Source organism: Chelmon rostratus, chromosome 2 (assembly GCF_017976325.1).
Source record: "Chelmon rostratus isolate fCheRos1 chromosome 2, fCheRos1.pri, whole genome shotgun sequence".
NCBI lineage: Eukaryota > Metazoa > Chordata > Actinopteri > Chaetodontiformes > Chaetodontidae > Chelmon > Chelmon rostratus.
This window is the reverse complement of record NC_055659.1, coordinates 24,224,470-24,250,992: the sequence shown is the minus strand read 5'-3', so window position 1 is coordinate 24,250,992 and position 26,523 is coordinate 24,224,470. Positions and strand designations below refer to the sequence as shown.

Sequence of the window (26,523 nt, the reverse complement as noted above, 5' to 3'; positions counted from 1 at the left end):
AATTCTGCACGGAGCTGGCATGGCATGATGGCGTGATACATTCGCGGGACAATATAAATGAGCCTAGTGAATGTGAGCCAGCTCTGTGTCCCTGTTTCCAGCTTGGCCCAGGCGGCTGCGGTAGCAGCTGATGTGTGTGAGGCAAAGCTCATTAATCTGGACACATCAAGCCAGGCTCAGTCCCACCTGCCTCTGATCCTCCCACTAAAACTGGGACACACCTGGGAGTTCACCCACCTGCTGTCAAGGTCATCAACACGAACACACAAACAGTCTCAGACACATGGGCACGTGTTCGCGTGCACACTCCCAGTGCGGTTGTGTTTGTTGTTTAGACGCCGTAAAGCTGACACAGACTGAGGAGCAGCAGCAGATATGATGAATTAGATCCAAAATGTCAAACTGGATCCATACAGTGTGTACACACACTGCTACACAGAAGCTTGAATATGCATACACCCTGTATGACACTGAATACCCTATAAACACCTTTGAGGCAGATACTTTATATTCGCTGTCTCCTCTCCCATCTCTTTCTCTCACACTTTAGCTAATCCTCATCCACCATGCTGGTGTCTAATTAGAATATTCATGTGCTAATTAAGGGGTGAGGCAGGTTCTCCCGTGTTGAGGAGACCAGGGGGTACATTGAGGTTAGCCTCGTATCACTTACCTCTGACACTGCTGAATACCAATTATTCTCCCTCACTCACCGCTGGCGACCCCTCTCGTGCCGTGACCTCACATGCATCCATGTGGTCCTGCCCACAGGCTAACAAGCTGGGCTGAGCTGTATACATGTGTGTTCAACTCCATGCGTCCTACATTTTGAATGTAACAGGGCTACCTGTATGTGGGGTGTGGGTGCTTTAGATTTGTGATGCACTGTATTTAAGGGGTCGGGAACAGAACTAAGATTGCAGTAGGTGATGATTTAAATTGGGGTTTACATCATTTTGTGTACGTTTATTTCTATAAATGTTGTACTAGAAATAGAGTCAGTCAGTCTGCTATGGAAGAAATTGGTTTCTAAAGAAGCACAACTCTGCTGCAGCAGGTAGGAAGCAGAGTGGGAGATGTCAGTGTGCCACAGCTGGCATGGATGTTCTCCCTTTGTGCCCTCTCTCCATGGCTCCGGTTCCGCTGGCAGACAGAGCTGTTGTCTTTCATTACCCCAGGCTGTCTCAATCTCCCATGAGCCCTGGATTGGGACGGTTTGGCATGGCGTGGTGTGGCGTGGCCCAATGCCAGGCCGTCCACCAGGCCGATGCCAGCTCTACGCTGGACTGTCTCGCCGCCGATTAGGACATCGTCTGGACTGCCTGAAGGACTCGAGTGCCCACAGCCTTAAGCTCCATTAGGATCTGCAGAGACTGGGGATACAGGCTGAGAGCAAGCATCCTAAATGTGTCTGGGGCTTCATTGTCTAAGAGAAACACTGAGTTATGTTAACTTGCTGCCGAGCACCAAAATCCAGGAGCCAGACAACAAAGCCATCAGAGGATCGTGTGTGGGTTGCTAAATGAAGAATATTGATGCATGTATGTGGATGTTGACGACTTGTAGCCAACATTCAATCCAGAAAATATCCACTCAATATCCACCTTATTATGTGCACCTAGCTAGTATTGAATTGGACCTTGTTTTGTCTCCAGAAGAGATGGAATTTTTGAATTTATGCCCCTCCAGTTTCAAATCGTGTTTTTCCGCCTCCTCTTCTGTAGATAATGCTTTTCTGTTTTGGTCAGGTATTCACTTTCAACAGCTCTCTCTTTTCTTCCAAAGCAAAAATTTTGCACATATTTGCAAGTTCATTCTTTTATCTGTTGTCAGTTTCCTGCATTGACAAACCCTCGATGACTTTTTGACACCAACCTATTCTTAGAAGGGCTTAATCTCATTTGTTTACGATGGAATTCACCTAATACGTCCACAGATGTGAGACCCCGTCAGGATCCTGTGGGAGGTTGATTTGGGAGAGGAAATGACCTTTTGTCAGAGATTTTGCATTGTGTCTTCACAGGACGTGCATTTATACAAGGCAAAATCATGCAGTGTGCTTATTACACTGATACCAGTGTCTAAAATATAACAATGTTTTCCTTGCATGATCAATCTCCGCCTTTCCATCCTACAGTAACTACTATCCCCAGAGAAGCGGTTGCACCAAACCCGTCCACAGCTTCAGCATGTAATATGATGTCAACGTGTTAGCAAGATGTTCGATACTGGTTAATTTAAGGTTCATATTTCCTCATGGAAATATTGGAAAATGTTAAGCTCACACTGAAAGGCACATCCTGTAAGTCTTACAAGGTGTATAGCTCTCTTCACGCTGGCAGTATAGCTGGATGGCAGACAATGAGGCTGACATTTTGAGTTTTTAGTGAAATGTCTCAACTGCTATTGGCTGGATCTCCATGAAATCAGGTGCACACATTTTTTCATCTCGCACCACCATCCCTTCTGTATTCAGATTTTGGTGACCACATGCCCTCTTTTTGCTCTTCGGTGAAAGGTGATAACCCTGACACGATCTGCTGCTGCAGAACAAGAAGCATTTGCTTCTATCTGGCATTAGAGTCTTCATCTGTTTGTGACATGCTAGAGCCAGCCAGTCTGACAACAGCATGTTCGTCTTGCTCACATTTGCCTGATCATGTGCTGTCTATGGTATTGTAATGCTCACTTGGACAATGGACCAAACTTCATGCCCAGTCGTGTTTCATGCTGTATTCTAGCAGCTTTATTCATATGTGACTCACAGCCTTTATTTATCCAGTATGTGACTCTGAGCCGTTTGCGTAAATGTGGAGGCGTATCAAATAAAGTGGACTCTGAGTGTATATCTCAGATTTACCTACGTATCTCAGTGACTGTCTCTACAATGGGATTCAGAGAAAAGCTTTCAGAGAACAGTGTGCCTCTCGCAATAAACCATCCCCGGCTCGTGTTCTCATCAAATCAGCGTTGAGCAGTTTGTGTCCTCAGACCAACTTGAAAGGCATCCCTGCGAGGGATGCAGAGCGGAATGATGATGATGAAGGTGGAGACAAAACAGGCTTCTCTGCTTATTTTTGGTACTTCCTGGGAAAATGTGTGAAAATAGAAAATAACTCGTCGACGTGTACTGTATTTGACTGTCAGAATCCCTCCCAACTGCAAGTTCTTCATTTGTCTCTAGATTTGCCAGTTTTTCATTGGCAACATGGATGTGTAACTGAACTGAAATAAATTGGACTGATTTGAACCGAAGGAAAATGTAATGAAGTGGAATGGAATAGCGTCGAATCAAATTGAGTAAATTTAATTAAAGGGATTTCGGCTGAATTGCCCTGAAACTGTGGCGAGGGTCACTGATACCGAGGGTCAGTGAGGTAGAGAGCGTCACAGGAAGGAAGGAGGTTGCTCTCTACAGTTCCAGCCGTGAGAACTGGGCCGTTTGAGACAGATTGTAAGTGACAAACTAATGACTGAGCCTGGCAGGCCGGAACTCGACGCACAAACTACACGAGTAAGAGCAAGCCTCCCACATGCCCTCTCCCTCTTTACCCTCCTTGAGTGGTCCTGTACAGCGAAGCAAGTGAAAATGCACACTCAGCTCCGACATAATTAATTCACCACTGTACGTGTTTTGCCAGAAAACCACTCCTCTCCATTTTCTTGTTCGACATCGCCTTACACGTTCAGACCATTATTTCCCCTACTTTGTTCTTGCTAACAAAGTCTCACTGGAGCACAAGTCCATTTGCTTACAAACCATGAGCAGCCAGGTTTTTTTTCCACCTGTCCTGCCGGCTGTTTGGCTCGACTTGGCGAGTAGCTAACATTGATAGCCTGAAGCCTTTTCCCGATTTCTTTCTTCATTCTGCTGGATGGTAAACTACCTAATTTGGTCTCGCTGAAAAAAGGGATTGGGTTTTATTGTTGGCGAGGCTCTGTGTACAGGTGTTTCTGTGGCCTCTGATGGCTTTCAGCTTCTGCAGATTAAGTCCGTGAGGCTCAAGGCCTGTGGGGGACTCTGGGCTGTTGCTGTTGGTCATGAGACAAGAAGCTGTATTTCCTGCCAGTGCTGGACTCTAATCTAACACAGAGATTTTCTGTTCAGCACTTCTATAGGACTCATTAGAGAGCCCTTTACTGGCTTGTTCAGGCAGCCACTTTTTGACAGCAGAGTGTGTTTGGCTCTCTCTCTCTCTCTCTCTCTCTGTGTGTATACATGTGCAAGCGTATCCCTGGTGTAAGGGCATTAGCTGGTATATGTGTGTGCACTGGAAGGACCATAAACTCACAACTACCCTCAGATGAGTGATATAACCCTGCAGGATGGGACGCATCAGCCCCACCTCCTACTGTGTGACAGCTCCACCTGCTGGCTCAGCTCCAGTCATTTCTCTTCACCTGACCAAAGAAAAAGGTGTCCATCAAAGCTCGAGCCCATTAGCTTCCTACAGCCATCTGGTGCTATTTCTAGATTGATGTATGTGACCGGATCTAAATGAGTCTGCTGAGAGACACATTCCGCGGAGGCTCTATTTACTGAAGCGCTCTATGAGGGGAGATGGTATTGATATTTCATTATGAGTCTAATAAAGGGCAGCCAGTATTGAGTTTTCATTAATAGGTTTGGTTTGGTGCAGATTAACATGTCTGCGCACTTCATAATGACTTGGAGAGATGCTAAATGACTCCAGCTGGGTGTTTTAACTGGCCTGAATGGTTTGACTGATCAAACAATCAGCTGCATCCTTCACAAATGAAAAAAAGAGTGGGAGGGAGAGAGGAGATATAGAGATGCACGGAGACTGGCAGGAAGGCAGATGGAGAGATGGAAAGATAGAGAACAGACAGGCGGAGAACACTGAGCGACCAAGATGTGATGAGAAAGATAGCAAGAGATCAAAAGAAGCACAGAATGTGAGTTAACAAAGAGAACAGAATAAAGCAGAAGAAAAAAAAAGGGAAAAGAAGCCACAACTCAGAGAAATGAAAAAGCAAAGAAGCAGCCACCTAAGAAGCAAGCAATACCTCCCCCATCTACGCCTACAAGACCTCTGCCTCGGTTTGTTCTCGTTCCTTCAGGCAGTCCCTGACATCAGTGCCACTGGCCGTCAAGCTGTTAGAAAGCGCGGCCCGGGGGTGAATACGGCAAAATTAGCCTAGCAACAAACGAACACTAGACCATCGACAATACACACTGTGCACGCTGAACAAATCGGCGAGCCCTGTGCGCTGAACAGTGGCCCCGTCCTTGACGTTCTTTCTGTCTCGCTCTCTCGCTGTGCTCTTTCACAATGGAGGTTTGAGCCAAATGGATTAAAAGGAAGAGACAGAGACCAGACGGCAGAGAGGCTTCTGCACGGAGAGAGCGGTGAGTCTGGGGACGGCTGAACTTTCAGCACCGTGGACAGCGTCACAGTGCTGCGCTGTCTCTCTGCCTCTTTGTTTCTCGGTCGTGTCTGAACAAAGCCGAATGTTTTGGTGCCGTTTGTCGTCGTGGCGCTGTAATTTTGCAGCATGTGCTGCAGTGCACTCTGGGGTGACTCCCCCTCACTGTAACTAGACTAAGTAAGGCCCGTCCACCTTCTGGTATTATCTGCAGCACCGTGGCGCATCTTAAAGTGGCGGCACCTCCATTAAAATGAGTGATGATCCAGGTCTGTTCCCGCAGCAGAAAGCCAAGACTTTTAGGCAATAATGGATGGGCCTTTTACCAACACATTGCTCCCTCCCCGCAACTTTGTGTACGGCTGTGTGTGTGTGTGTGTGTGTGTGTGTGTGTGTGTGTGTGCATGGTTTACAATCTGTTATTGAGCAAATAAAGTGTTCTAACAGACTCCTGTTGTCCTGTCTCCTGTGGAAGAAGGGGAGATGTATGTATGCTTGGCTGGTAGTTGGGGGTGGGGGGGTTCATTCATTCTCTTGTTTCTTCATTCATGTGACTCATTATGTCATTGCCACATGGCAGAAACATGAATTGTTGATTGATTCCTGTGTTCAGGTTCATTGCAGCCTTACCTGATGTTTATACTTATTTTTATACCACCGTACTCATGTTTTCTCTTTTTCTGCTTCTTTTTTCAGAAAGTGTCTCAGTATACCATCATTGTCCAGGCCACTGACATGGAGGGCAACTTGAACTTTGGCTTGTCCAACACAGCCACAGCCCTTATCAGCATTACCGACATCAACGACAATCCCCCGGAACTGACAGTCAGAACGGTGAGTGCTACGTTCCTGTAGATGTTGTATTGATCGGTGTGAGGGACTGTATGAAAATTCCTAAAAGGAGGGAGAAAAGGGAGGAGGGGGATGTATGATGTAGACCAACAAGACGGCTTTTGTTCACCGGTAATAAAAGTGCTTGTGCTTGGATGTTTGCAGAGTACAACAGGCCTGTCTCTGTGCTAGGGCTTTACTTTTCCATCCAACTCAGCAGTCTGTTCCTGTCATTTAGTGGCTGTCTCAACCATTTATTAAATAGCTCGTCATTATAAATCCAAGTGGCTGTATTTTCACCATTTCCATTTTGTTGTTTGCTATGAATGTATTATTTACGTTTGCTAGAAATCTGTTATTATTTGCTATATTATTTATTTGGGGGAGGATATTGATTTTTATTTCTATGAGAAGGAGTTAGAATGTGATAGAAAAGATTTTGCCACCAAACAGTGGTCTTTTAACGATTGCTCATTTAATTTCTATGATACCCCACCGTCCCATAGAGCCATTATGCTACTTATAGCACACGAGTGCAGTGTTTTATTCTTAGGTAGAACAGGTTCCATCTCCACACAAAGATGGCTCTCAGATTATTATTATTAGAAAATGCATTATCCAGTCCTTGTCAAAGACCACAGTCATATAGACAACTGAGATATGTTGTCATACGACAAATGAAGGGAATGCATATACAGCTGCGGACTGTTGTAGGATAAGGCCAGATATAATCAGCACGGTGACAGATGAAGGACCACTGTGCATGTGGAGAGACAGAAAAAGACACTGACTGAATATGAGATCAAGATCAGTTTTGGTGATGGGAGGTGTTCTCCTCCCTCCCTTCCTCTCTGTGTGTTCACTGCCAGCAGGGCCTCTGGTGGCCAGGTTTTGTCTGCAGGCATCTGGACCTGGTCCCTGATGCCTCCACATTGGTCTGACAGGAAACCGCGCTACAGCTGGCCCACTTAACTATGGCACTGTGTGTGGCTGGGCTGTTTGTTTTCGAGAGCGAGGGTTACTGTATGAAAGGTTATTGATGAGGAAACAGCATCTGAAAGCAGAAACACTTTTATGCTGAGTTGCGCATGTATGCATGCATGCCTTTAGGTTTCTGCGTCTTTCCCCATATGTAGCTTGTACGCTCTGTTCTCACCCTGATGGCTGAATAAAAGCAAACGCCGACCACAGCTTGACAGACCTACAGGATTGTAGCTGCTCTTTATGTGAGCGCTTGGATTTCTGAGATTCCAGAGAGAGACAGATGCTGTCTGCAGCCGAGCTCAGAGGCAGAGCAAGCAGTGTGTCAGCGTCACACACTGTGATCCCTGTCTTCCTCGGTGGGGCCGTCAGTAGCGTGCATGCCAGTACAGTTCCAGCCGCATGCTCTGATAAGAGCTCCCCAGCTGTCAGGGTTAGAGCTCGCCGAACAAGGCTGCCGCTCCGCTCAGAACTGCTCTGTCCCCCGTCTGTGGCGCTGGAGCCGTCAGCGCTCTTCGCTGGGGAAAATCTCTGGACCAGAGTCTTCCTGCTAGCCAGAAAAACGGACATGCTGCGCTTCAGCAGACACACAAAAACACATGTACATTGTCCTTGACATAATACAGTACACAGTGACAGTGGTGGGAGAAGTATTCACATCCTTTACTTCAGTAAAAGTACTAATACCACACTTTGATAGTACTCCACTGCGAAAGTGAAGTATCTAAGTATTATTGCAAATATATGATCATATGAAAGTGAAAGTGCTCAGTGTGCAGTGAAGTGGTTCCTGTCAGTGTTTTATTATTATATCTGATGTTTCTGGATTAATATTCCTGCTGCATTAATGTGTGTGTTGCATTTTACTGCTGCAGATGTTTAAGGTTGATCTTAGTTTAACTGCTTTATATACTGTCGGCCAGTTTCATCTACAGCGATGCATCATATTCTATGAGATCATCATATGTTTGTAGCGTCAGCGTCCTGACTGAACCACGTATCTCTAAACGTTTCATGAGCTCAGAAAAACAGCCTGTTTTTATATTTGTGACGATGCAGCTTCCAGCGAATCCAAGAGGGTTTTTAGATTGTTTCTTTAGTTTAAGGAGTCGCAGGATTATCTCAGCCCATAAAGGAACACTTCATCCTTCACTTCACATTCAAAATCAACATGTTTGGAGATCCATGGTATTCACTGCACAGGATGGGAATGAAAAACTGTAATCTGAAAAGTAACTAGTAACTAAAGGTGTCAGACAAATGTAGTGGAGATAAAAGTGCAACATGTGTCTCTGAGATGTGGTGGAGCAGAAGTCTAAAGTTGCATACATTGGTACAGTACTTGAGTAGATGTAAGTAGTCACATTCCACCACTGCACAGTAATGAGATGTGCACATGCAGTATCTGCATGCTCACACACACAGTGATAAATGTTTGTCATCTCTTCAGGCCCTCATTACTCCCCCTGTGTAAGTGACGGTATGCGTTTGCCTGAGCTTGTAAAGCAGCACTTGCCCATATTTTGGTGTGTGACTCAAAGATGGTAATGAGTAAAAATGAATAAAAAATGTGTTTTTCTTCTGCGTCCTTCACAAACAGCCACGCCACGGCAGAGGAATTGTTCTTGAGGCCTACCAGATGCCGTTTCCACTGCTTTGTCAATCTCTACTTTTTGTTTTGCTTCCCACACAAGCAACGAGACTGGGAGCAGTTCAGTAATTATTTGTGCATGACAGACGCAAGAAGAATTCATGGCTCTCTATGGGAGGCATAGAGAAAACATAAGGACGCTAATTAAGTGAAATTGCTTGCGGGGGTGTAAACCGAGCTGATATATAGCATCTTTTTTTTTTTAAATAAAGCCAAATGTTTTATTCATATCAACACATGGGCCTCATCGCACTACATTAGTGCTATGTTCATCATTAAGTGATAACAAAGAGACAATGGTGCTTGCCACAATCTACCTAATCAAACTATCTAATTAAGTGCATCACACCCCTGCGAAAGTGCAGTTCAGTGGTTTATCATTCACCGAACTATGATGAGGAGCAGGAGTGTTGCTCGGGAGGCTCGTGGGGCTGAAAGCCTGAACTCTCAGACACACAGGCTCAGAGATCTGAATGGGTGCTGAGTGCTATTTGTGATTCACCTGTAGAGCTGCAGTTTCTAGCTTCTAAATACCTGAAAGAGTTGGAGTGCCATTCACCAGTCTCCTCCGCTTCCCGCTCCTTGTCTTTGGTGTTGAAACAGAGCCGCTGAAAAAGCTTGATATGTCTGCATAACATGAAAAATGAGTGAGGGTAGATGCCTCTTACCCACGATGGTGGTTATTACAGCATAGTGAGTACATAACAGCCGTCTTAAGTGGACTGATGTCTGTCTGATGTTAGCAGGAGTCATTTATTCCTATGAAATGCTGCCATTACCATTTGGTGTTGTTTTCAACACCCCATGAAGGAAAGGAAGAGCTCATTTAGTCGTGTTGAGTTGTAGTTCTGCCGTCTAGAAAGGAAAATTTTCATATGCCAAGTCAGTTTTCAGTAAGAAGGCAGCAGATATCCCTTGCTGGGCAGTGCACCTTGGTGCAGATTTATTTACTAAAATGATTTAAGGTCTGTTCAGCGCTGTAGCTCTACTAATCTCTCCTGTTTGCACTGCAGCTCAGTCAAGTTTCAAGGCTATACTCTGTGGACAGTTTAAAACATGAAAAGCAATAATCAGACGCAGTCGGGCATAAGTGACCCTCTGTCAGCTGGGTTTTGTTTACTGCTGACCTTCATGCATGTGTGATCTATCGGCATGTCGGAGGTTCATGAAACAGGACCCTGAAATAACGTGTCAATGATGATGCTCGTGCTTTGAATGGCGGAGCTATAAAAGTAATTTTCTTCTCAGGGTCAAGAGCTGTTGACCTACTGTGACCCTACCTCTTCCCATGTGTTTTAAACTAGACTGTGTAACTTTTGAAAGAGGAAATAACACATTTGGAGTTTTGCAGCCACACTTGGTTTTGTAAGACCAGTAACATATAGCAGCTAGTGTTAGCAAACATTGCTGTGTAACTGACATTATTGAGTCAGGTCGCTAACTTCATGAATGGACGAATCAAAGCGCTTTTTACACAAGTCTGCATTCATCCACCACCCACCTTCATACGAAGCTCCTTACGAGCTTTAACCGTTTACACACTCAGGAGCAATTTGGCATCCAGTATCTTGCCCAAGGATACCTCGACATGTAGACGTGGAACCACGAACCTTCTGATAAGTGGACGACCGCTCCGCCTACTGAGCCGCTCCCCTCTACCTGTGCTACTGTTACGCTTTGTTTCTACAGGTGTTCAGTTGGTGTGCGGCCAAATCTTAAGCACCAAATCTTGAACGTGAACAGACTGAATCAGCAGCTGACCGACAGCACGGTTGTTAGCTCTGCTGTGATGTACAAAACGTACAATACAATAATCACATAATGTGATTATTAGCACAAATAATAGGCTGCTGAGCCATCAACCTTATAAACAATGCTTGCATAGAACTGGCTTTGTATTGAACTGAACATACTAGCTTGAACTAAAGACAGAGCGAGCATTGTACTGATCTGAAGTCAGTCAGAATCAGCATGAACAGTGATGCGTTCACGTACTGCTGTATTTTCTAAAGTACATTCAAACACTGATGCGGTTTCGTAGCTCAGAAAACAAACTACAAGTCTTCAACAATTTGAATCAGCAAAGTAATTCGTGATTTCTGTCTCTGTATGTTACGCCGTCCACCGTTATCCCCTAACAGTCATTTGTCACCACAGTACAACAGAGAAATGTTCCTGGGTGTTGTGTTTTGAGCCTGTTCTTCCTCTTTGCAGGCCTTCAGAAAATGTGTCTTCAGCTGATGTTGCTGAACAAGCTCACACTGGTCCTGAGATGTTCCTCTAACAAAGTTCTTGTTAAATGTTTAAAAAGGCAAAGCACATAAAGTCTGCCTATAAAGCTCTACAAAGCCAGAGTCAGTAATTCTGGCAAAACTTCTTGTGACATAACAACTGAAATTAAAGTTTAATGATTCTTTTTATATTTGTCTCATCTGAATTTTAAATTCTCTGGCAAAGTGAGGTCCCATCTGATCATTACCTACACACATTTGGTGTGCTCCTTTTTCCCGCCTTCTGTGTGAATACAAATCCTTCAGAAACTCAGAGTCTGTGTCTCTAGCGGCTTATCATTGGGTCCACATTGCATTTTCGAGAGAGTGGCCATTTCAGAAGCACCCTCCCCTACAGTCGGCACCATTGTGAACGCCTCTGAGAGAGCATATTCCATTTGGCCGTCTGACAGCGTGGACCAAACAACCTTGGAAGGTTTGTGGTGGTGTTTGTGCTACAGCTCGGGGTGGAAATGAAATGGAGGAGCCCACACACCAGAGGCCGCGAGTGCATATTTAATTTGTTCTGTGCTTATCAGCCCGGTCATACTGCGGGGGTTAGGAGAGGAGGGGGCAAGGAGGGAGTAAGCGAGGGAGGGAAAGAATAGGAAAAGAGGAATCGAGCGGTTCGGACGCCGCTTCAATCCCATGATGATGAAGCCATTAAAGTGAACAGCAGCTGGCAGACACACACCATAAACAAGTTAACGCTTCACAAGAGGAAACATGGATTATTGTCTGACAATGAGAGCTTTTAGCATGGAAGTGTGTGTGTGTGTGTGTGTGTGTGTGTGTGTGTGTGTGTGTGTGTGTGTGTGTGTGTGTGTGTGTACCTACCTTTGAGTGCCCATCCCTCTGTAGCCAGCTAAATCTCTATAGAGAAAGGCACGTATCCCATTGCACTGTAAATTCTTCTTCAGGCTCTGCAGCTGTCACCAAGTTTCCTCCAGAGTTAGTTCAGAGGGGAGTTGTTTCAGATTGCAATATAATGAAGATCATTAGCCAAAGATTATTCCTACCGCTGCCTTAATTACAGTACTTATCTAATAGGTCTAATTAAGACCTAGATTTGGTGAATGCACAGAATCTAAATTAAATGAGTAAACACTTAATTGAACAAATCCATTAGTTCAAATAATGAGTTTCATATGAGCAGGCATGGAGTGGAATAAGGGACGGCATTAACATAATGGAAGATGTGACTCTCTATTATCCTCATTTAAACAAATATGTCTCCTCCTGTCTTTTTTCTTCATCTCCTATCTTTCTAATTTCTCCCCCATTTTTTTTTTCTACTGCTTTCAGTTCATGTTTCAGCGTAATGAGCATTATTGGCATGACCCTAAAAAGCAGTTTGTTTTCATAATAGCAGTTATGGAAAACGCTTCAAGATTGATGACGGCGCAAGCAAATGTTTAGAATCAATAAATCAACTCATTAACATGCATTAGCTGGAACAACATCGGCGTAATTGTCATCTCTCCCTGCTCTCCCTCCTCCATCCCTCCTGCTCTGTAGTTTTCAGGGGAGGTGCCAGAGAACAAGGTGAATGTGGTGGTGACCAACCTGACAGTGGTGGACAGGGATCAGCCCCACAGTCCCAACTGGAACGCCGTCTACCGCATCGTCAGCGGAGACCCCTCTGGACACTTCACCGTGCGCACTAACCCCATCACCAATGAGGGCATGCTGACAGTGGTCAAGGTAAAAATGAAGCTGTGCAGTTCTCCCGATGTCCCACTTTCAAAATGAGAGCGTGCAGTTGTTCTCCGTCATTATTCAATGCTGCATCTTGTGTGCTTCCACCTGCTCTGAAGTGCCAGATGTGGATGACTGAGCACTTTGGTCTCACATTGTTTTGACTGAATTATATGTCATTTCTCAAATTAGAGTGCAGTTAGAACCAATCTTGCAATCAGCTGCACTCGTTTTCCTCCTGTCTCTCATTATTCTGTATCTCTCTGTCTCTCTCCTCTCCCCCGACTCATCGGTTCCTCTCCAGCCGGTCGATTTTGAGATGAATCGTGCCTTCATGCTGACCGTGGTGGTGTCCAACCAGGCCCACCTGGCCAGCGGCATCCAGTCCTCGCTCCAGTCCACAGCGGGAGTCACCATTTCAGTTCAGGACGTGAACGAGCCGCCGGTCTTCCCCGTCAACCCCAAGACCATCCGCTTTGAGGAGGGTGTGCCGGCAGGGACCACTCTCACCGTGTTCGCTGCCCAGGACCCTGACCACTTCATCCACCAGATTGTCAGGTACTTTAAAGGACACCACGATATTAAGGGTTGCGCACACTTGCGTGGAGCAATCAGGCAGTGATACGGCAAAAGTGTTGCAGTAGGAACAGCTGCTTATTTGTAGCAGACACGGTGCAACATTAGCATTGATTTGGAGTCCTGTTTGTGTCCGTCTGATAAATTTAGGCCTCATCATTCACTCTCCTTTTAGCTCTGTTTTGGTCTCCACCAACTCCTGAAGGAAATATCTGGCTGTTTCGCTCGACTATGTTCACCAGTTAGTCACAAACTTTTTCCGTCTGCCATTTGGCAGCTTACAGTGAGTCTGTCAAAGCTTTTTGCCTGAAAACAGCTGCCTGGAAACGTAATTGATGGGCGTCTTGTGTCTGAACCGGAACAGTTAGGTCGCAGGAGGTAAAACGGCCTGTAGAGCTGAGGGGAGCTGCAGTCTTGTGATAATTCTCTGTGGGTTCATCACTAACATCACATCTAATCATTTGTAATCACTGTTCATTTAAAAATATTGATTTTAGCAGCTTTAAGGTGGTTACAATCTTTTCTTTCTCTTTTCTGTTTATCTATATCTTACGTACATTTTACCACGTCAGTTTTATTCCATCTGCCGATAATAACTTCTTCTGTTACAGCTGCAAACAGCATTCAAGGAAACTAATTACATTAAACATCATCAAACAAACAGAACGATCTTAGAAACTAATCAAAAACAAGGAAACTTAATAGGGAACTGAGAAGAAGTGTCAGTTGTTAGAAAATGTGTGTAACTTTAATAAAATGTAGGAATTTTTTTTATTTTATTTGCTTTGTCAAGTTTTAGTTTATGCAATCACTGCTCCCACTGCCTTCTGTCCCAAACCGCCATCTGTTGTGTCATTTCTTTACATGAAAATGCAGATTCATGGACATGTTTCATATTACAGCAGTCAGAGGTGGGACTGAAGCTCCTCCGATGGCTGAAGACTACCTGATGGTCAGATATATTTTGTCTCCCGCTGAATCCGAGTGTCACCAGTGTTTAATCTGTGGCGAGCGCTTTCTCCACAGTTTGTCCCTCTTCTGTGACATTCTCAAGCAACCCCCTCGCCCACATCTCAGGCTCCAGTTACCTGCCCGTTGCCGGGCGACCGGTGTGAAGAGGTCATCCTATAATGAGTTGGACACTGTCTGTCTGCCCTCCTTAGATGCCTATCTCCTTCTTCTCTTCCTCCTCATTGATCTCTCCCTCCATCCTTCCTAACTGGGATGACACACAGCGGGCATCGTGCCATCCAGGCATCGACCCTGCGTGATAGAAACTCCCACATGCCCACTGAGGTCCAGCGGCACCGTTCCACTCCATAGCCAGCCCCAACGAGAGAGATTGATTTTTCTTAATGTCAGTGAGACGGCCTCTTCTCACTGAGGGACCCAGTGGAAATGTTACTGAATTGATAGCGGGGGAGGCAGTGGGAGATACGCTCGTATATGTACTGTACAGAAGAGTGGGCAATATCCACATCTCAGGTTTCTTCTCCTGAAAAGACATGTCATGCAAACTAAGTGGACTGAGCTCTTCTGCCCTTTGAGAGAAGTAACTCCTCTTTTACTCTGTTTTCTCTCATCCCTTCCTCTCTCTCGCTCCCACTGACCCTGTCACTTTCTTCTCTGTCAGCCTGTGGGTCTGTTATTGATGGGACCTCAGAGCTGCCGTCTTCTCCAAAGCAGCTTGCCAGCAGACGCTCAGCTCATCCTCAGACAGCCTCATCTCTGCTGCTGCTGTGCTGCTGTGCTGCTGCTGTATTCCCTTTAGGTGACCTTGCTTGAACCCTCGCTAAAGCACACACAAAAGACACAGAAATGCACAACCGCAGAATCACAAACGCACGCGAACGTGCACAACGTGTGAGGCCTGTGTGTTAGCGGTGGATGGGAGAGGAGCCAGCTTTTGGTTTTTTTATGTTTCTGGATTTCTTGCTTCTTCTTTTTTTTCTCAGAGAATATGATGTGAGTCAGTTTTCTGGCATCTGACTTAACTGTTAGATGTGATCTAAGTGGCAGTAAGAGCTAATTTGTCTGCATTTGTGTTGTGTTTCTTGTTAGCATCAGTATATCAGCCTTGCTGATAGGGCTTCAGTTTGGGATTAAAGTTGTACTCCAGCAATTTAGTATTGCACTTCCATTTAGCTGTGAGACTCAAGAGCCAGACTGAATAAAGAGCGGTCAAACTCAAAGCAGCATAGGCTGAGCTATCCTGACATTTACACAATGTCTACGCGGCCCACATAGCAGAAGCACTACAATTCCCACAATGCAGCTCAGTAGGGTCTTTCATGAGATCCTCCCCAACACCTAAATGACCACTTATTACAAACCTCATACATCCAGTTTCTAATGCAAAAATGTTATAAGAGATGGATGAATGATGTGTTGCAAAAACTCTTTAAAAAAAATGTTGCTTAAAATATGCAAAATTATCTGCCAGCAGAAAAGGAAAATTTACCAAGATTAACTTGCCGAGATATTTAAAACAACTGAAAATATCTGTTCTCAAAGAACCCACATTGACCTTTAAAGAAGTGCAGCCAGAAAAACTAGTACATTCATCTAGAGATGAAGAAATTCTGAGTTTGACAACGCAGTTTGCAAATTCACTCTGGAAATTCTAGTTTTAAGCACTAAGTTGCTCAGAAGGTGTAATTAATAAAAATAAAATAATATATATAGAATAATAATATCTTATTGAGATAATTAAGGACAACAAAGCTTGAGACAAGTGAGAAACTGCCTGCTAAGAAGATATACTTTACTGGACAAAAAACAAGCATGCATTCAACAAAAGCTCCAAATGCTCCAAAAAACTCCTGTTTGGATCATTCCACAGGTAAACAGGTTGATTGGTAACAGGTGATAGTATCATGATGGGGTATGAAAGGAGCATCCTGGAAAGGCTTGGTCAGTCACAAGCAGGGATGATGGTATAAAGGAGATCACTACACGGACTCAGGAACACTGTAAAACTGCGGTTGGTAAATGACTGCATTCTGTTTTTTTTATTTATGGTGTGATTTGCTTGTACTGCCAACACCAATCACCTGCAAAGAAAAGCTAAAATATATTGTATTCGACTGTGTTTCACAGCTGGACTCTCTGAGACATCAAACAGAATCAGTGGTTAATTTTCTGTAGTGGACTTCTGACACATGAAAACATAAAACTAGGAAGGGGTTGTTTTAAAGCTGATGAAACAATAATGTAGGGTATGTTTTTTGAGCTGTTAAAGAGGGCCCCAAACGCAGCATCAGGATTAAAGGTTACTGCAGATGTCACATGTATATTAAGACACTTTGCTCTGCCAGCCGCAGATGAAGACAGCAGGAAGTGACATCTTGTTGGCACGAGAAGGAGATGAGAGCGCCAGGCACGACATGCAAACACCAGAATCTAACCTGCAGGGCAACGTCAGATCCTAACGAACACCGCACGACAAGCTGTTTCCCCAGAAATCAGATCTGTTTTCTGCTATTTATTTTTAAGAATATAAGAGTAAAAAATGTGATGGTGGGGGTCCCTATCTGTTTATATATCCCTCCGTCTGTTTGCAAAGTGTGCACTGGTCCAGCAGTGTGTGTCTTTGGCTGCATGTGGAACTAGTTTTCTCTTGCTAACCAGTGTCAGCCTCCAGCGCACTGCTTTAATTGAGCCGCCTTTCCCCCTCATCACGCTTTCTACCGACCATGCTTACATTCAGAAACTCGCCTCTGATCTCTCTCCCTCTGTCCCCTCTGTGCGCTTGTGTCACGAACCTCGTGGTGTCACGCTGACCACCCACCAATATCAACCCCTTCTCATTAGACCTGTGAGAGAGAAGCACTTCCTCCGCTCGGTCAGCTGTTCAGACTCGTCATAGCTGTTAATGGGATTTATAGACTTTAATTGCAGCTGTCACTTTACACTCCGTTGATGTCACGACCGGTGATGAGCGCTGCCGCGGCGGCTGTGTGGGTACAAAGAGCACTGCGGTTGTTAAGAGTGCTGCTTGGCTGCTCTGCATATGGGTTCAGGTTTTCATCGGTCTTCATGCTAATGAGCTGCTGCTATGATAAGCTCGGTGAACATATGTTCCGCTCTCCATGTCACTGTAATATTTCAAAGGTGCTTGGCTGGTATTGCTTATTATGCTAATGAACATTCAACTTGATAATGGGCACTTTGAAACAACAAATAAAAGATTCAGGGCTGCTGGAATTCAAGTAGCAGTTGGCTGGTAATGTGTGGAATATGTTGCTGTATATTTATGTTTGGATGTAATGAAGTATCTCTCTCTCTCTCTGTGTGTGTGTGTGTGCGCGCGCGCACAGGTACTCCAAGCTGTCAGACCCAGCTAACTGGCTGAAGATCAACAGGACCAATGGTCAGATCACCACCATGGCCCTGCTGGACCGAGAGTCCATGTACGTCAAAAACAATGTGTACGAGGCCACATTCCTAGCATTCGACAATGGTAAGTCTGGTAAGTCAGGATGACTGTGTGTGTCGTGATCATCCAATAAGCACATAAGGGATAACAGAGGTGCTTCTTACCCACGGCAGCAGTGTGGCTCTAGGTGTGTTGCCACTTTGGTCCAGACTGGAATATCTTAACAGTTGTTGGATGGACTGCCAAGAAATTTGGTACAGACATTTGTGGTCCCCAGAGGATGATTCCTAATAATCACCTGACTTTTCCTCTAGCACCACCATGAGGTTGAGATTGGTGTGGTTGAGTGAAACCATCAGGTCACAATTCTACTATGTCCAGTACTTTGTCTTTTAAACAAATACCTGTAAAACTAACAGTCCCATCAGCCTCAGTGGTACTTTGCTTTGGCAAATTTAAGCATGCTAGCACACTAAACAAAGACGACTTTGATGATCTGCTAAACATCAGCCTGTTAGCACTGTAATGGTGAGCATTTCAGCATGCTGATGTTAGCATTTTTGCTCAAAGGACCGCCGACATAGCTGCAAGCACAGATGAAAAACTGCATCAGCTATATTTTAATATTGAGGGCAATAAATCAATCATCATCTGACTGAAAAGGAAGCTCTTCCTATATTTCATCATCATCAGAGTGAAAGTACTGTAGCACAGGCATGGGATGAATGTAGCAGTTGAAGTAAAGGACAACAGCATAATCAAGTAGCGCATTTTTCTGGCATATTTCTCATTACTCAGGTGCTGATCATCAAATTATATTATTCACTGGGTCTCTACTTTCAGGAAAGGGTTAATGCAGAGAACATTTGACTTATCAGTCGCTTGGATATGCTGGAAAACAGCTTTGAAAGCTGTTTTATTCCCCTCTATCACCTCACTAACAAAGCAGCTCATTAAAACTGAGGAAGACGTCCTGTTTCACATAGTCTAAGAGCTATTTCATGGACCAAAGCTACACAAAAGCACAGTAAATAGTTTTTGACAGGGATTTCCATGAATGAAATTTGTATATATTTAATGTAATGTATTTAACATACCCTTACCGTGGCCACCTGTTCGTATACTCTGTACTGTGTAGAGTGTACTGTATACAGTAGAGTATAGGAACAGATTGTACACAGTATACTGTATATGCACTGACCTTGTCTCTGATAGAAAAAAGAAGGTCTTGAGTATCAGCCTCAGGTGCTATAACAATGCACAAAGCTAAAGTACTAAAGCAGTACAAATAGAGGTGCTTGCTCTCTGTGTAAGTAGGAGGGACCCAGGTGTTTTTACTCCAGTGAGAAATGAGGGGTTGGTTGCCCCGAAGCACACCAACTTAAGCTCAAAGTGTTGACTGCCTATTGATTCTGGAGCCCAGTGTCAACAAGGGGATATATTCCACTTTGATTGAAATTCTCTTTACTTATTCTACTCAAGCGAAGCGTAAGAAGCAACAAAGCACCCAGCCAATCATAACCGACAAGACGGTCGATGGGCCTTGGGGCCTGGGGCAACAGACCTTTACATAGTTGATGCTGATAGGGGAAAAAAAGTTGAAATACAACACTGATGAGCTACTGGGGTAAACTCTATCTATGCTGCACTGCATCAGGAATTTTGTTGCGTGCTGACAGTCTGTGTGCAGGGGGTTGTCAACTGGATATCAAGGCCGCAATATATCAGTGCAGTCTGTTTGTTCACCAGAGCAGTGCACATACTTTCTTCATGTGGAGTTTGGGATTGTAATGTTATGATCCGAAGTGGTATCACTGAAGACTGCAGCGGAAGAAATATTCAGGTCATGTACTCCAGTAAAAGTGGTAATACCACTAAAATTACTAGTACAATATAGTAATACTTGAGTACAAGTAAAAATATTTTGTTATTGTTCTACAAGACACAAAATTTGATCATGCACCACCAAAATGAGTAGCTGGGCTTCTTGATTTACATGTGTAAAGAGGTCTGTAAGCTGTAATGCATGACATTGGACATACATTTTATTGTTTCATATGCCATTTTTGCATATATTTGCTATACTGCGGCATATATTGTTAATATATTATTGTTATTGTTATTGTTGTTGTCTAGATGAATGACAATCTCAACAGAGGTTATTGTTATTGGAAAAACTATATCGTATTGATTTCAGCCACATGATTGAACTGATGCTTAAAGTTGTTGAGGTAAAGCTATTATGTTTCTGTGTAGCCTACTTCAATCTAACACATCAGCACACAAGCAGAAAAAATTCAAAAAGTGTGCTGTTTCTTTAAAGCACACTGGAGTCTTTTGATCATTTTCTAGTCCCATTTTCCGTCCCATGTGTGAAATAACTGGAGCTGTTCAAACTTTGGCAGATAGTCCTCGTGTTCGTTTAGGGCGCCATCACTCAGAGACGTTCTTCTTTCTGAATTTCAGTCTGAGAGTTGAGTATTTAACCTGACAAACAACAGAGTTCAGCAACATTGCAAATGTTCTCACCGGTTTCACGTCGCGCCAACTTGAGACATACGGGCAAAACAACTTCAGGTTCGCTTCGCTTTTTTTGAGAGCAAGCAGCGCACTTAAAAAAACAATGAGGTGCTTATTCCCTGCACCGTGTTGTACAGCATTACGAGCAGCAGAAACAGTGTTGCAGATAAACAACATTTCTCCGTCAGTTTGACTGCAGTTCAGCGGCTGCGCGCGCTGTAATCAAAGCACATTAGAGGCTCTGCTGTTAATGCATAAAACATCAAAAAGTGTGTCTCCCGACCTGATGGTTCTGTTCTGGTCTGACAGTCGTGAGGAAGCCTGAATAAGTTAGCCTGAGGTTGTGTTGGTGGATGTAGTGTGGAGTTAGCCTTTGAGTCATTCCCCAGTGGGCTTTGCAGAGTGCAGATAGCAGCAATCTTTATGTGAGTGTTGTCCCCTCCAATGTGAGTCTCGCCTCAGCCTTTTCAGAAAGCAGCCAGTTCCATACACGAGGACTAAAAAATGCATGTGTCCTTTTATTTGTTCTGGCTGTTTTGTTTGGGTGCTCCAGTGCGAATGCACACTGTATTGCCCCTCCACTTTCAGCCCTTTAGTAAACAAAACCTCCTTCTTCCCAATTGTTGGTCTGCCTGTACGCCTCATTTTCTCACTTCCACACATGAATCAGCTCGGGGAAAAAAATTGTAATTGAAATGGAAGAGTTGTTTTGCCTTCTTCTGCAGCTTTCTCATCACGCTGTCTCTCAACGCTGCTCTACGGCTTTTCGCTCCATCTCCACTCATTTAATCTTTACTCCTCTGCCTCACCGCTGTTCCCTCCTCTCTCAGTCGCGCCGTTATTATCTCACCATCTCATCCTTTGATCTCTTTGCCTCCTCTCTTTCCTCTCGCCTCCCCTCAGGCTCGCCTCAAGCCAGCGGGACGGGAACCCTCCAGATCTACCTGATCGATGTTAACGACAACGCGCCGTTGCTGATACCCCGGGAGGCCCAGGTGTGCGAGCGTGCGCGCCCCAACTCCAGGATCAACATCACAGCCTCTGACGCCGACGCCGACCCCAACGTAGGGCCCTTTGTCTTCGAGCTGCCTTCTTTTCCTGCCAGCGTTCGCCGCAACTGGACTATTTCCAGACTCAGCGGTAACTAAACGCTCTGCACTTTGCTTTCACGTTGCAAGCATTTTACCTACCCTGATGTAACATTTAGGAGTTATGTGGAAAGGATGTATAACCATTCTGCATCCCCAGCTGAATTAAACCATAAACTTAACAGATGGGATGCAAAACCCCTCTGCAGCATAACTGGCGCCATCAATCAGGGGACCAGGGATTTTCTGTAAGCTGTGAGAGAAGTCCAAGTTTAACAAAATGTCTCACAAAGCTCACAGTGAGAGACGCGGGTGCCATCCAGTGTTGACGTACGATCCATCGTTTGTGACAAATGAGATCCATTCATCTCTCTGTCCCCCGAGCAACCGATCTGTCACCTAATCCACCCAGATGGATGTATCACAGCAGTTGTCTTGAGGACAAATCTGATCACATACCTGGATTCTTCTCCCACTGAGGCTCTTGTCTAAGCTTGACTGAGTGATAGATGCTGAAGGTTATACGTTCCGTTGTTTTGTTTATAAATACAGTATATATATATATACATATATATATATATATATATATATCTTTAATGCCCCCTCGCATACATACATGTCAGACAGATTGCTGTGCAGTTTTTGTTTGGTTGCAGCTTTCCATTCACTCGTACCTACGCACATGATGACATGATGTCCTGCAGTAAACAAAATGTAATTTCTCTGCAGTACACTGTCTAATCTTATTTTCTTCCTCTCCTTCATGTCTTTTTTTCCTCCTACTCACTCTCCTCCATCTCTTAATGCCCCCCCCCCCCCCCCCCCCCCCCCCCTTTTCCACGGGTTTCTCCCCTTCATTAATGCCATCTCACTCCCGCTGTCCAGGTGACTATGCTCAGCTCAGGCTAAGGATTCCTTACCTGGAGGCGGGCGTGTACGAGATCCCCATCATCGTGTCCGATTCGGGGAACCCTCCTCTGTCCAACCGCTCTGTGATTCGAGTCAAAGTTTGTCCCTGTGACGATAACGGGGACTGCAGCGCCACAGGGGCCGTGGCAGCCGCCGGCCTTGGTACCGGGGCCATCATTGCTATACTCATCTGCATCATCATACTGCTCAGTGAGTACATCACGGTGGGACAAGTAGATTTGATTAGATTCAACTTTAGTGTCATTGCACAGAGAACAAGTACTGAGACAATGAAATGCAGTTTAGCAACTAACCAGAAGTGGATTAGCAGTAAAGTGCAGAGTAATGAATATGAGGGTAAATATAAATCAACAGCAACGGTAAGATCTGAATATGAGAGATATATACAGGGTGAACAGTATTAACAGTATGAACTGTGTGGAATGGATACTCAACTTTGTACAACAATTACAGGAGGCAGGGCAGGTATGAAATATAGTATAAAAATATATATAGTGTGTGTGTAGGTACAGTAATGCTAATAGTAAGACATTACGTGTAGAATAAACAGCTGGAGGTATGATATGAATGAGTGTACACTATAGATCAAACCCATTGAATCATTGCCTTGTTATATATCATACATCACGAAAATGACAAAATGTAGTTGTAAGACTGCTCAGCAAACTGTTGCAGACACCTTTTCTCTATGACAGATGTTCAGCAACCGTGCTAGTATCCACTCTTGGCTGTGTGCTTTTCACAGGCATGGTTCTGCTGTTTGTGGTGTGGATGAAGCGCAGAGAGAAGGAGCGGCAGGCGAAGCCCCTGCTGATCGACCCCGAGGACGACGTCAGAGACAACATCCTCAAGTACGACGAGGAGGGAGGAGGAGAGGAGGACCAGGTACCGTTTCAAGATCACGAATATATGCGTGATTAACAAAAGCTGTGAGCCGGCAGTGGCAGCTCTGACGCATTTTACTTGCCTTAACTCGACCTCCCTTTTTTTTATTTGTTGTCTTTTGCAGAAGGTCAGGAGTTTATTGATGGATTAGATTAGATAATTTTATCAATCCCCATAAAGAAAGCTAGTTTCTCATGCACAGTGACAAGTAGACAGGTAGCAACAACAGAGGCACGTCAAACTAACACATATTCCTACGGGATTAGCGTCATTTAGGGACCACGAAATTAAAAAAGAATATATTCAATATCAATCAGTTAATTAAGTCTGCAACTAATGATCATTTTAATTAGTTATTAATCTGGCAATAATTTCTCAATTAATTGATTAATAGATTTGTCTATGAAACTCACTCATTACAACTCATTATAGTCATCCACACATCAAGGTGATGTGTGCAAATTGCTTGTTTTCTTCAACTATCAGTCCAAAGCCCAAAATATTTAGCGATATATGAGAAGGAAAAGCATCAAGTCTTCACATTGAGAAGCTGGAACCGGTGAATGTTCGGCGTTTGGCTTGAAAGACAAGTAAAAGATTGAATCGATTATCATGTGTATCTATCAACTGACTCCACAATTCCAGACGAAAGCCGACCACAAGCCAGTTGAAGGGCCAGCTTTTACCTTGAATGTATTAATCCACAATGGTAAAATTAACCATAAATGACTATGAACAGCGGTGAGAACGGCTTGTTCAGCTGGACTGCAGATAGAGTCTTCAGAGAACGAAATGTACTTTTCTAAAAGTGAGCGAGACTTTGAGAAATGTTTTCAGGGTGCAGTCTGCCCTCTGCCTCACAAACAAGTGCCGGGGCTGAAAAAGCTGCTTGGCTTGAATTCCACGTACAGTCGACTGTGCAACTCTGTCTGTATGACGAGCCCTTTCTCTGCCCAGAACTCGTTATATAAGTTATACACCCACTGCACACCACCTCCTCTTATCTAATACTATTTTCTAAATAAATGAAAACCTTCAACAATGTTAAGCTCCAACAGCTTTGATTAATTCAGAAATGTATGATTAATTATGCCTTTTTTGATACTTGCTATTTTCCAACACCCACACACACCAACCATCTAGTGCATAAACAAACACAAGCGTTAGCCGGCTGCAGTGTATGCAGACATATCTGCACTCTGAAGCACCTGTGTGAGGATGAGTATGGTACAGCTATTCATCAGCTTCAGGAGAGCAGTTGAACTCAACACCCTGCTCCATTTACAGCATACAACAACAATATAGAACATTCTGGACCACATACCATTCATTGGTTATGAGCCATTTAGTTTACCCTCACAGAAATCTGAAATGAATAGGAATTGGACAGCAAACACACGTAGAATAATTAGCACATGAATATGAGCCGGCTAAGAGAGACAGAAGGAGACCTGCATGAGCGGTGAACAAGCAAAGAGTGAGGCTCATATCTGAGTGTCTGTTGTTCATATTAGGAATTTAACAATAACTGACAGTATACATATCCTCAGTAATGTTTGATCAAACCACAGCTGCTCTCCGAATGTGAACGTGTTCTTGCGAGCGTTGTCACTAGATTTGATCATTTCAGACTTCCCCCAACAACCACCTTTCTAACAGTTGAACACTATGAATTGTGGGTAATTCCCCCAAGCAAAGATCACAGCACTGCAGCTGTACAAAGGGGCCCAAACGTCCGTTAGAAAGCACAGATCTGTAGCACAGATTTCTCTGCAGGTCAGTCCTGAGCCCTCGCGGACTTAACAGGAAGGCACATCAAAGCCTGCGAGGGCGGACGATGGGACCAGGCCAAAGTCTGTGTACCAGCTGGAAACTGAGCTCCATTCACATCATAATGCATGTATTGTACTTACCAAAGCACTCCATTTTTAAAGGGTTAGTCATTTGTTTTCAATTGACTCTGCTGAACTTTTTTTAGAAGACACTTGACTTGACAATAGAGTTACTAAATCAGAGAAAAGATGTAGATTTTCCAAGAGTAGAAAACAAAAGTCACATAAAAGGACAAGGATGAAGTGTCTCTCAACATGTTCTCTATGGCGTCCATCCAGGACTACGACCTGAGCCAGCTGCAGCAGCCCGAGTCCTTAGACCACATCATCAACAAGCCGGCGGGGGTGCGCAGGGTGGACGAGAGACCTGTGATTGCTGAGTCGCAGTACCCCATCAGACCCAGTCTGCCCCACCCTGGAGACATAGGAGACTTCATTAATGATGTAAGTTCAAGAATGGAGGAAAGTGTCTTGTGTTGTTTGTTTTTATGAGCTGGACAGTCAGTGTTCACAGTCTGTTAATGTTGCCTCGTTGAGGCAGCTTAGACAAGCGTTTACACAGCATGAGTTTTGAAGGCTGAAAGATTCCCGTTTTGGAAAGGATCTTTAGAAGTCATTATAAATACTTCTAGAAAAAAAATGTGATGATTCACTTGTTATTTTTTTTGCCAGAATTGTATTCCAGTCAGCAGGGATGCTGCTGGAAATATTTGCCCCGTGTACACAGCTCAATGTCTGGCTCTGAAACAGCTTTCAGACCATGATGGAACATTAAACCCTAATGGGTGGGTGAGCCAGATGAGACACGCTTTATTGCAACTTTTACAGTCTGTGAAAAACCATCAACTCCATTATATTGCTGGTGGACAGCAGTGATTGGTTTGAATCCAGCTTTGTGAAAAGACCAATGTGATGCAGTAGACTGTTTAACCACACAGAGCAAATACTGTGGCTGCAGAGGTGAGCTCTCATTTTCTATCTGTCCATCTTTGTGTCTCCAGGGTCTGAGGGCAGCAGACAACGACCCCACAGCTCCTCCCTACGACTCCCTGCTGGTGTTCGACTACGAGGGTAGCGGTTCAACCGCCGGCTCCGTCAGCTCACTCAACTCCATCAGCTCAGGGGACCAGGACTACGACTACCTCAACGACTGGGGCCCTCGCTTCAAGAAGCTGGCCGACCTCTACGGAGGAGGGGACGATGACTGAGAGCGGAGAAGGGGGCTGGGTGGGGCTGTGGCAGGGGTCGGGGGAGGCGGGGTCGGACGGACGGACGCTCCTAGAAACCACGGGCAGGGGCCGAGAATATGACGCAGGCTCTCTGGTGTACGTGTGAGGAACAGAACCTTACATGGGCCACGTTAGTTTGCTCACAGCGACTGAGCCCGCAAACATGAATTCTGCTGCAACGCAACTGTATTCTGGCTTTATATTTTTTAGTGGCGAGTTTGTAGTGTGATGTTTTTTTTTCTTTCTGTTGTTCTCTCACCGTGCTG

At 44.5% G+C, this 26,523-nt stretch overlaps 1 pseudogene; it reads left to right on the top strand.

The window, feature by feature from the left end:
- LOC121617849 overlaps positions 1-26,236 on the top strand; it is a 195,450-nt pseudogene extending 169,214 nt beyond the window's left edge.
- The last annotated feature ends 287 nt before the right edge of the window (positions 26,237-26,523 follow it).